Genomic DNA, 10,621 nt, shown 5'->3' with positions numbered 1-10,621 from the left:
AAAGTGATTTCATGAATCCACAATTATCAATCACTCTTCAGAATGACAGGCAAAGGGGAAAATGCTAAAACAAGTTCCCTGGAGAATGCTTAGAACCAATATAAAAAATATTTTTCTTTATGTGCATGCCTTCCTTGAAAATAATGAGGCAGGGACCTGGTTCAGCTTGGCAAAAGACAATCAACGGAACCAGTTAATACCATGCAAAGGGTTCTATACAGGGTGAGGCAAGGAGAATTACATAAACCGGAAGAGTCATTTCCACCCATTGGGTACTAGTGGCAATGAATTTCCCCTTTCTTGGCTTCATTTCTTTTCTCTTCTCAGATGCTTGTCTGTTCCTCCTTGTTCTTTAGCTGACTTGCTCTCCTACTCTGCCTGCACTTTAAATATTGATATGCCACCAGTCAAGTATCAGTCTTACACTTTCCTCATCCTACAAACCCTTTCTCAAAATTCTCATTCTCTGCTATGGTTTTACTTGCCCCCATGGATTGATAACTTCTCCATCTGAGTCCTTGTTTCTGGGTGCATGTTTCTCTCTGCATATTGGAAACCTCTACCTACGGTTTTTAACCTGCCTCGTGCCTTCTATTTGAAGCACTATTCTCTGATCTTCTTCAGCCTAGTTACTTCACATTTACTCTTAAACTTTACTTATTCAAGGTAGTGTTTCTTGAGCCTGAGATCTACCTGAGTGCACTATCCAAAAACCCTTTAGTTTTACCTTAAGCAATTCAGAGCCAGTTGTTGTAAATTACACATTTATAAGATTATCCACTTTTCTCTCTTCCCTACCAGACTTTTTACTCTGTGAAGGCTATCATGGTATCTACTTTGATCTCCATCAGATTCCCAGTTCCTAACCTATGGAAGACACTCAGTAAAAATGTGCCGAATAAATCAATCAATGATACAAGCTGAGCTCTTATGACTCCCCATGTATCCTGTTCCAATTCATACATTCCTGGACATAATGAGTGTGTGCCAAAATCATTCCATTATTTCAACCAGAATCTTGGAGCCATCCTATATACCACCATCTCCCTCACTCATAACATCTAAACCTTAACCAACAGCTACCAGTCCTCTTAAATATTTTGAGAGTCTGTTCCCTCCTCTCTATTTCCCTGCTATTACTGCTTTGCTTAGGCTCTTGTCAGTCTTTCTGTATTCATTATGCTCTAACCCTTCACTATCACTGCAGGATATTGTCTTAAAATGCAAATCTGACCATTTTACCCTGATGCTTAAAACCGTTTATCAGACTCCCTATTGCTTTGAAGATGCACAGATTCTTAGGCCTAATCTACAAAACTTTCCACAGTCTGACAAGCTAGTCTCAGCCTTCCTTGCCTTACTGTTTTTGATCCTCCCTTGTTCCCTCTGGTCATCCGGAACCCATGATTCCCAAACCCACCTTCCTGCCTTTGCAGAGATTCTCTGTCTAGAATGTTCTTTTATAGATGTTCATCACTTAACCTAACTCTTCACATTTCAAAACACAGCTTTAAGTTCCCCTCGTCTGGGAGATCTTTCCAAGCTCTCTCAGGGTGAAATTTATCATACTCTCCTCTACACTCCCATGGCCCACTGCAAAGGTCTTGATTGTAACTCCCATAGTCTTCAGTGATTACTGTTTATTGTCCTGACCTCTTCATTGAAATGTGAGCTCCTATGAGCAGCGTCTACCTCTTATTCACCTATGAATCCCATGAAGTGCTACCTCTGTATTTACAAACCCTTTCTCTAATTAAAAAAAATTGTACCCAAAATATATTTTAAAACTCCCAAACTTAATAAAAAGTAAATATCTCAATATAAAATAGGCAAAAGATTGAACAGATACTTCATGAAAGAAAACACTTCACACAGATGACAAATAAGCAATAAAAATGTGCTCAATATCATTTGAAATTGAGCAATAAAAATGTGCTCAATATCATTAGGAAAATGAAAATTAAAACCACGGTGAGATACTACTACACTCATTCAATGTCCCAAATATCAAAGACTGAGCATGTCAAGTGTTTGCAAGGATATGGAGAAACAGGAATTTTCATACCCTGCTGCTGGGAATGTAAAATGCTACAGCCACTTTGGAGAACAGTTTGTGACAATTTCTTAAAAAGTTAAACACCTACCCTATGATTTGACCATTCTGCTCTTAGGTATATATCCAATAAAAAAGAAAGTATATACCTATACAAAGACTACCATCAAAGCATTATTTGTAATAGCCAAAACCTGGAATCAACCCAAATGCCTATCAACAGGTTAATGTATAAACAACCTATGATATACCCTTATATTGGAATATTACTCAGCAATAAAAAGAATGAACACACAACAGCATGGATGAATCACAATTATGCAGAGTGAAAGAAGTCAATCAAAAAAAAAAAAAAAGTACAAGGGGAAGGAAAAAAAAAAAGAGGTTAGAGTGGAAGATAGCCAAAGTATAAGAGACTCTTAAAAACTAAGAACAAACTGAGGGTTGATGAGGGGTGGGAGGGAGGGGAGGGTGGGTGATGGGTATTGAGGAGGGCACCTTTTGGGATGAGCACTAGGTGTTGCATGGAAACCAATTTGACAATAAACTTCATATATTGGAAAAAAAAAAGTACATATTGGGGCACCTGAGTGGCTCAGTTGGTTGAGCGGCCGACTTCGGCTCAGGTCGTGATCTCGCAGTTGGTGAGTTCGAGCCCTGCATTGGGCTGTGTGCTTGCTGATAGCTCGGAGCCTGGAACCTGCTTCAGATTCTGTCTCCATCTCTCTCTCTCTCTGCCCCTTCCCTGCTCACATGCTCTCTCTTCTCTCTCTCTCTCTCCCTCCCCCTCTCTCAAATATAAATAAACCTTTAAAAAGTACATACTATTGGACTCTATTGATATAAAATTCTATAAAATGCCAACTAATCTATAGTGACAGAAAGCAAAACAGTTATTTCCTGGGAATGGGGGATGTGATGGGAAGGGCAGGAAGAGGGATTACCAAGGGCCACAGGGAAACAGTAGTGACGAGTATGTTGATGGTGGTAATGGTTTAATTCATTTTACAGACTCACTAAACCTACCTCACTTTGCACACAAGACACCCATTTGTCTGCCCACCTAGGCAAATGAACTTTGGGCCAGCTTCTCCTACCTCCCCCTCTTTACCTCCACCACATTCTCCTCTCCATCCTGCTAGAGGGAAATTTGGATTTCCTTTTTGATTGCTCTCATTATCTTCTCTGCAATGTCTTGTGCATGACTAGCACCCTACATCACGCTATACAAGTGTTTCTCAGCAATGTGTGCATAGACTTCGGGATGTCATATTGCCTGGGATGGAATGGTTATGCTCTCCCAGCTGATTAAAATGGACTAACTCTAGGTCAAGAGGCTGGTTTTAATCCCAGGTGTAGAAACACACTGTTTTACAACCAAAGGATAATTGAGTCCGTAAATGAGAGAATGTTCATGATGTGGCTGCAGTTGATACTGGACCAAGTTCCTCAAGAAAGTCAATTTTTCTGTCATTAGCAGGACAAACAAGACAGGGGAGACTAGAGAGAAAGGATGAAGTGTAGAGCAGAAACAATTCTAAGAAGAGATTATTTATGAAGCAAACTTTTAGAACTGTAGCTCACTCATATTTATAGAAAGAAGATGAAATGTGAGAACACAGAAACTGAGAGATTATTTTCCTTAAAATAAACATCAATCATGTTTACAACCAAGTGAAAAAGGAGCAAATGAACAGCAACTAAAGGCAGCACTGGAACTAGACAGCCTTCTTTAGGAAACACAGGCAGCCACTGCTTGGCTCGGAGAGGAGAAAAACTCACACCACCGTTGACCTCCCCTCCAGTAGCTCCGGCCAGGCCATTTCTGAGCAGCTCCTTTCAAGATGAAAAACTACAATCTTCAACCTTTCTGATGAAGCAGTAGCTTCCTCCCCAAACTCTGATGGCAATTTTTTCTTCTCTGCATTTCCCCAGCCTCAACTTGACTTTATTTTTGTAACTGGTAGCAAGCCAAGGGTGAGAAATGATCTCTTCTCACCTAACTATCTGGGAAGAAAGCCCACTTTATCATTAATTACATTATCCAACAGCCTCTTGCTACTCAAAATGTGGTCCTTGGATCAGCAGCATTGGCACCATCTGAGAGCTCTTTTGAAATGCAGAATCTTGGGCCCTTTCCAGAATTCCTGACTCAGAATCTGTATTTTAACAAGATGCTCAAGTGGTTTGTGGACACATTCAATTTGAGAAGTGCTTGTCTAAGCCTCGGAACATCCTGTATAAGGTGAGGGTTATCACTCTCATTACTCATTTGAGAAAATGAGAACAGGGAAGTAAAATTACTTGACAAGGATCAATAACTAAAAAGTGCCAGAGTTGAGATTTTAAGGTAGTTCCCCTAATTCTAAATGCAAGTACCTTTTCCTTCCACCATGCTTTTCTCCATATGAATTTTTTTCAAATGAATTCTGTAAGTTCTGGTAATAACCACCCCACTCTCAACCTCATTTGTTGACTGATTGCTAATACCCAAACTCCTACTCTCAGACATGCATGCTTTAAATTAAACATTTCCCATCCCTTGAAATATTTTAAACACCTATATCTATGGGGAGAGTGACTTCATAAATGCCTTAAACCTTAGTGTTAAGGAGTTTGATCAGCCTTTATCCATTGATGGGAAGAGCAAAGCACTTGAGGTCCATATTGCACCTTGAAGAGAAGGAGGGGGGAAAAGAACTGATGGAGAAAGAGGAAGGGAAGATAAAGGCAAAGTGTCTTGGATTTATTGTTCAGCATAGATCAGCCCTTCCAAGGACCTTGACACTGTCCTTGAAGTTTGCTGTCACTGCTGGCTTCAGCTTGTTCCACTGCTTCTGTCATGGGCTTCTGGATACTCTGAATTGGGGCTGTGTCCTTTCATTATGGTATTTCTAGAGAGGTGAGCACAGAAACCCCTGCAGATGTTTACCACTGCTACACAGACTCAGAGAGGAAATGTGGAACATCTGTGTCTACCAGTGCTTAAGGCAGCAGCAGCATAAAAAAAATACTCTAAGACTCTAACAAATATTCCCACAATAGTCTTGAAAGTATGTGTTATTTAGTAAATGCCACTCATGAAGAATGGAACCTAGCTTTTTTATTTATTTATTTTTTAAATTTACATCCAAGTTAGTTAGCATATAGTGCAACAATGATTTCAGGAGTAGATTCCTTAATGCCCCTTATCCATTTAGCCCTTCCTCTGTCCCACAGCCCCTCCCGTAACCCTCTGTTTGTTCTCCATATTTGAGAGTCTCTTATGTTTTGTCCCCGTCCATGTTTTTATATTATTCTTGCTTCCCTTCCCTTATGTTCATCTGTTTTGTCTCTTAAAGTCCTCATATGAGTGAAGTCATATGATATTTGTCTTTCTCTGACTGACAAATTTCCCTCTAGTTCCATCCATGTAGTTGCAAATGGCAAGATTTCATTCTTTCTGAATGGTGAGTAATATTCCATTTATGTATATGTACCACATCTTCTTTATCCATTAATCCATCGATGGACATTTGGGCTCTTTCCATACTTTGGCTATTGTTGATAGTGCTGCTATAAACATTGGGGTGCATGTGCCCCTGAAACCTGGCTTTTAAGCTTAGGCCTATTTGAGGCAAGAGTGTTTTTTATCATTACACATGGCTATGGCATGCATAAATTAACCTTCTACTCAACCTTCAATCTTTGGCTTAAATCACCCCTTCACTAGGCAGTTCTCTCTCAGTGACCTTGGTGATATCTTCCTTTTTTTAATATTTATTTACTTAATTTAGAGTGAGCATGCATGAGTGGGGCTGGGGCAGAGAGAGAAAGAGAGAGGGTGGGGAGAGAATCTCAAGGAGGCTGCTCATTGTCAGCACAGAGCCCAACATGTGGTGATGATATTTTCTTTCCGCAGCCCTGATTTGGCACTTTTTTTTTTTTTTTAATTTTTTTTTCAACGTTTATTTATTTTTGGGACAGAGAGAGACAGAGCATGAACGGGGGAGGGGCAGAGAGAGAGGGAGACATAGAATCGGAAACAGGCTCCAGGCTCCGAGCCATCAGCCCAGAGCCTGACGCGGGGCTCGAACTCAGGGACCGTGAGATCGTGACCTGGCTGAAGTCGGACGCTTAACCGACTGCGCCACCCAGGCGCCCCTGATTTGGCACTTTTTATAGGATAGCTAGAACTCTTGTTCATTTTTTATTCACATACCTTCTACTCCAAGCTGCAATTATGTTTGCACCTGTGTCCCACCCCCCATCCAAAACCTTGAGCTCTTAAATGTTCTTTGGGTCACCAGGCCAACATCATAGCAGGAATTCGATGGTATCATCAGTTGGCCTATAAATCAAGTTAGGCACAAAGTCCACCCTCTGGAAACCTCTGGAAGTCAAGCATTTGTTATTGGTTGAACCACTCCATGTTGTTTACACATAGCCTCCAATAGCTAACAGCCCCTGTCCCTGCAGGAATGGCTTACCCTTGGAAAATTTGTACCCATTTACGAGTAGCTCTTGCACTGGCTTTGCACTGCTTTTATTTCCCATCACTCTCTTCCAAGAGAAGAACGTGGCTTGGGTTACCTTTACAGTTAGCTACTCCTCCCTCTCTGGTATTCTTTACACTTTGGATTCTAGGAGAATAAAGGAAGAAAATAAAACTTCTGGTGACTCCCTTCCTGTCTTGCATACTTGCCCTTGCTCATTCTCTCTTTAACATTTGAGACATTGTGCTAAGAATTTTACGTATATCATCTTGGTCTTTCCTATACAAGAAACCCTATGAAATATGCACTATTCTTATTCCTATTTTGTTCAGGAGTGTCCTCAAGTACAGAGAGGTTAAGTAAGTTGTCCACAATCACACAGCTAGGAAATGGGAGAAGCAGAATGTGAGTGTAGACTGGGTGCTGCTCTCAATCACTTAGCAACTATTATCAGTGGGAAACACAAGTGAAATGTGACAAATGCAGGGGTGTAGACCAATATGCTTGTGAGTACCATGTGCAATACCAAGGAAACTAGAATCTCTGGTCTTTCCTTGTAACCACTTCTTGATGGGGCTTCATCTTCTCCCCTTCTGTTATAGGTGCTCAGAGAATATGGATGGATCATTATTAGTTTGAACTAAGCTATGAAACATATAATGTCCTAGTCAGTGTTGATGTTATTATTGTTTTTTTATAAATCATTTATTAGGGAAAGAATGTAGCTGCCACTGATATCTTGTAAAACTCAATATAAATGATTTTTGAATAATTCACATGTTGGATTATTCATATACACTTGACCTTCTCCAGTAGCAGAAATCTTTGAGAGTTGATGGTTTGCAGGTATTTGAAGAAGCCATTATGCAAATGAAAATATCCTATCCACTAAGATATTTTTTGTGGGCATTATGGCAGACACAAAAAAAGTACAATGTATTCTTTCAAAGGTTCACTATGTTTTTTGAGAAAATAAACCTGACACATGTTTCTCATTAAATAACAATGACATTTTTAAATGGCTCTTTGAGAGGATGATGATAATCACATGCTAATGCATGACTATACCAACAGCAATTCAAAGAAGAGATATATCGCAGGCCGAAATGAGTGATCTAGAGAGGTTTGGTGGAACAGATGGGTTTTAAGCTAAAGTTTGAAAGGTCAATAGAATTAAAGTAAGAAGCAATGAAAGAAAGAGCAGACAGGGTTGGACAGAACAGCGCAGGAGACTAAACAATCTGTAATAGAGAATGTGCTTATGCAAAAACAAAATGGCGTCATTAGTTTGGACTGTGGGCTTGAGTGAAGAGAGAATATCTGTGATTCAGTTCAAATTCTGTGACTCTCAGCCCAGGAATCTTTGCCTAGTTTCTCTGGTACAAAGTTCAACACTACGGAGGAAGCAACAACTATCATTGCCTGCTTGGTGGGCTCTCTTGGGTCACAGAGGGACTAGGCTTCAAGACGCAGCAGATGGAGTATCAGCTTTGGACAAACACCTCCTAGTATCATCCAGTCTTGTTCCACTAGGCCCTCTGAATGACTTTCCACTTATTGCTAAAAAGTGACACTTCTGGGCAGAAATATGCCACACAATGGGTCAAATTTGATTGTTCCTCAGGGATACTACTTGGGGCTGCCCTCTAAAGGGACCAAGAGGAGCCACCACTACCAACTCTGGAAAACAGTATGGAGGTTCCTCAAAAAGTTAAAAATAGGACTAACCCATGATTCAGCAATTGCACTACTAGGTATTTACCCACAGGGTACAAAAACACTAATTCAAAGGGATACATGCCCCCCAATGTTTATAGCAGCGTTATCAACAATAGCCAAATTATGGATTATGATTATCAACCCATGGATGGATAAAGAAGATGTGGTATATCTACATAATAGAATATTACTCAGCCCTAAAAAAGAATGAAATCCTGCCATTTGCCAGGAGTGGATGGAGCCAGAGAGTATCATGCTAAGCAAAATAAGTCAGTCATAGAAAGACAAGTACCATATGATTTCACTCATATGTGGAATTTAAGAAAGAAAACAAACAAGCAAAAGGGAGAAAAGAGAGAGAGGCAAACCAAGAAATGTAGAGAACAAACTGATGGTTACTAGAAGGGAGGTAGGTGGGGGGATTGGTGAAATAGATGATGGGGATCAAGGAAGGCACTTGTGATGAGCACCGGGTGATGTATGCAAGTGTTGAATCACCATATTGTACACCTGAAACTAATATTACACTATATATCAACTGGAATTTAAGCAAAAACTTAAAAAACAACGAAGATATGGAGCACTTGGAAGAGGGTTTTATATACCTATATCTATGTAGATATAAAATCATGTTAAACTCTCACAAAATCTCTATGAGGTAAGAATTATGACCTTTATTTTATAGATGACAAAAGGCCCAATAAGTTGCCCAGTGACAATGGGAGACTTGAGATTCCACGTGTCCACCCCACCTTAAGCTGCCAATAACTTTGGCCTATCAAGACAAACAAGAAGTGATTAGAGGTCTCAAAGAGATCATCTACTTGTCTCTGGGTGTAGCCCGTGCACTCCAGACATCAGAAGTTGGTAGAAAAATCCCACAAACCTAGAACCTGACAGCCTTTCAAGTTGAAGAGAAACCTTAAGGTAACCCCATGAGTAGAAGCTACTGAAGGAGCACCCAGAATAGAGAGCTCAACTATGAACAGCCTTACAAGACCATCCTCAGTCTGCTTAGCAACATGAATTGTAGCTTGTCCAAAGTAAAAAGGAATATACTGTCTTCTTGCTGAGGTGTTGCTAGGAAGATTACCCAAGGGGAGACTACCTGGAAAGGGCTAGTTGAGCCTTCTGGCCAAAGAGAAAATAAACTGCCTTCCAATTCCCAGTGCAAGGTGTAGCTTTATAAAAGAGGGTTCCAGGGCACCTGGGTGGCTCAGTCGGTTAAGCATCCAACTTCGGCTCAGGTCATGATCCCGCAGTTTGTGGGTTCAAGCCCCGCATTGGGCTATCTGCAGTCAGTGCAGAGCCTGCTTGGGATCCTCTGTCTCCCTCTCTCTTTCTATCCCTCTCCCACTTGTGTGTGCTGGTGTGTGTGCTCTGTCTGTCAAAAATAAATAAACGATTTTTTAATGTTTATTTATTTTTGAGAGAGAGAAAAAGACAAAGCACAAGTCGGGGAGGGACAGAGAGAGAGGGAGACACAGAATCCAAAGCAGGCTCCAGGCTCTGTGCTGTCAACAGAGCCACCCAGGTGCCCCTTTAAATAATTTTTAAAAAAGAGGGTTCCAAATATATTGGTGCTTCCTAGGAGCACATTATGTAACTTTCAGCAGCCATACAAAAATGGCCCTTTCCCTAAATGAGTGGTACATGTGTCTAACAAGATGACTATCACAGAGGGAAAAAAGAAGGAAAGATAGGTCAATTCCAGGCCTGTTTTCATATAAGTCTTTTTTTTTCCACCCAAGTAGTAACAGATACTGTGCATATCAAAGGTCTGAGAGGATCTGCATCCCAGTATCTGCTTTTTTTATATACAAGGGTAACTTTATTAAAACAAAGAAATGAGTATAATTTTAAAGGACATAAAACACTTCCCAAATCTGCCTTCCATCCTCGCACAGGGGCCTTGCTAATCTTCTCTGTATCGTTCCAATGTTAGGATATGCGCTGTCGAAGCGAGCACCCCATTATCTGTTTATGGATAGCATCTCAAGAAGACCTGAAAGTCACCCATTTACGCTACATTTTGCTTTCTGTAATTCTATTTCCAAAACGGAAACCTGATTGGAAAGTATATGCCTGATTTGCACGTATGCCTAAATTATTTGAGTACTCTTTCTGCTTCAGTTTTTTCCCTGATAAAAATAAAAGGATTTGGAGAAATCCAAACTTTTAATAAAACAATTTCTATCTGATGATACCATCTGAAGTTTGAGCTTGTGGCTCAATGGGCAGGGAAGATGAGAAATGCTTTTTGCACACGTACCTCAAGAAGCAGCACTGTCCTATGCTCTCAAGGCTTAAAAGGAGTTGCCATCTTTCTCTTCTTAATGGAAAAAAAGAACCTCTCACCAGAATTTTTGACATA

General features: G+C 40.4%; 1 non-coding gene across 1 annotated transcript; it reads right to left on the bottom strand.

The window, feature by feature from the left end:
- Positions 1-10,109: 10,109 nt before the first annotated feature.
- On the bottom strand, positions 10,110-10,216 carry LOC123595490. Its single transcript, XR_006711193.1, has one exon. It is a non-coding gene; the product is annotated as a U6 spliceosomal RNA (small nuclear RNA).
- Between the last annotated feature and the right edge of the window lie 405 nt (positions 10,217-10,621).

This window comes from Leopardus geoffroyi, chromosome X (genome assembly GCF_018350155.1).
Source record: "Leopardus geoffroyi isolate Oge1 chromosome X, O.geoffroyi_Oge1_pat1.0, whole genome shotgun sequence".
Classification (NCBI taxonomy): domain Eukaryota; kingdom Metazoa; phylum Chordata; class Mammalia; order Carnivora; family Felidae; genus Leopardus; species Leopardus geoffroyi.
This window is presented reverse-complemented; position numbering and strand designations above follow the sequence as displayed.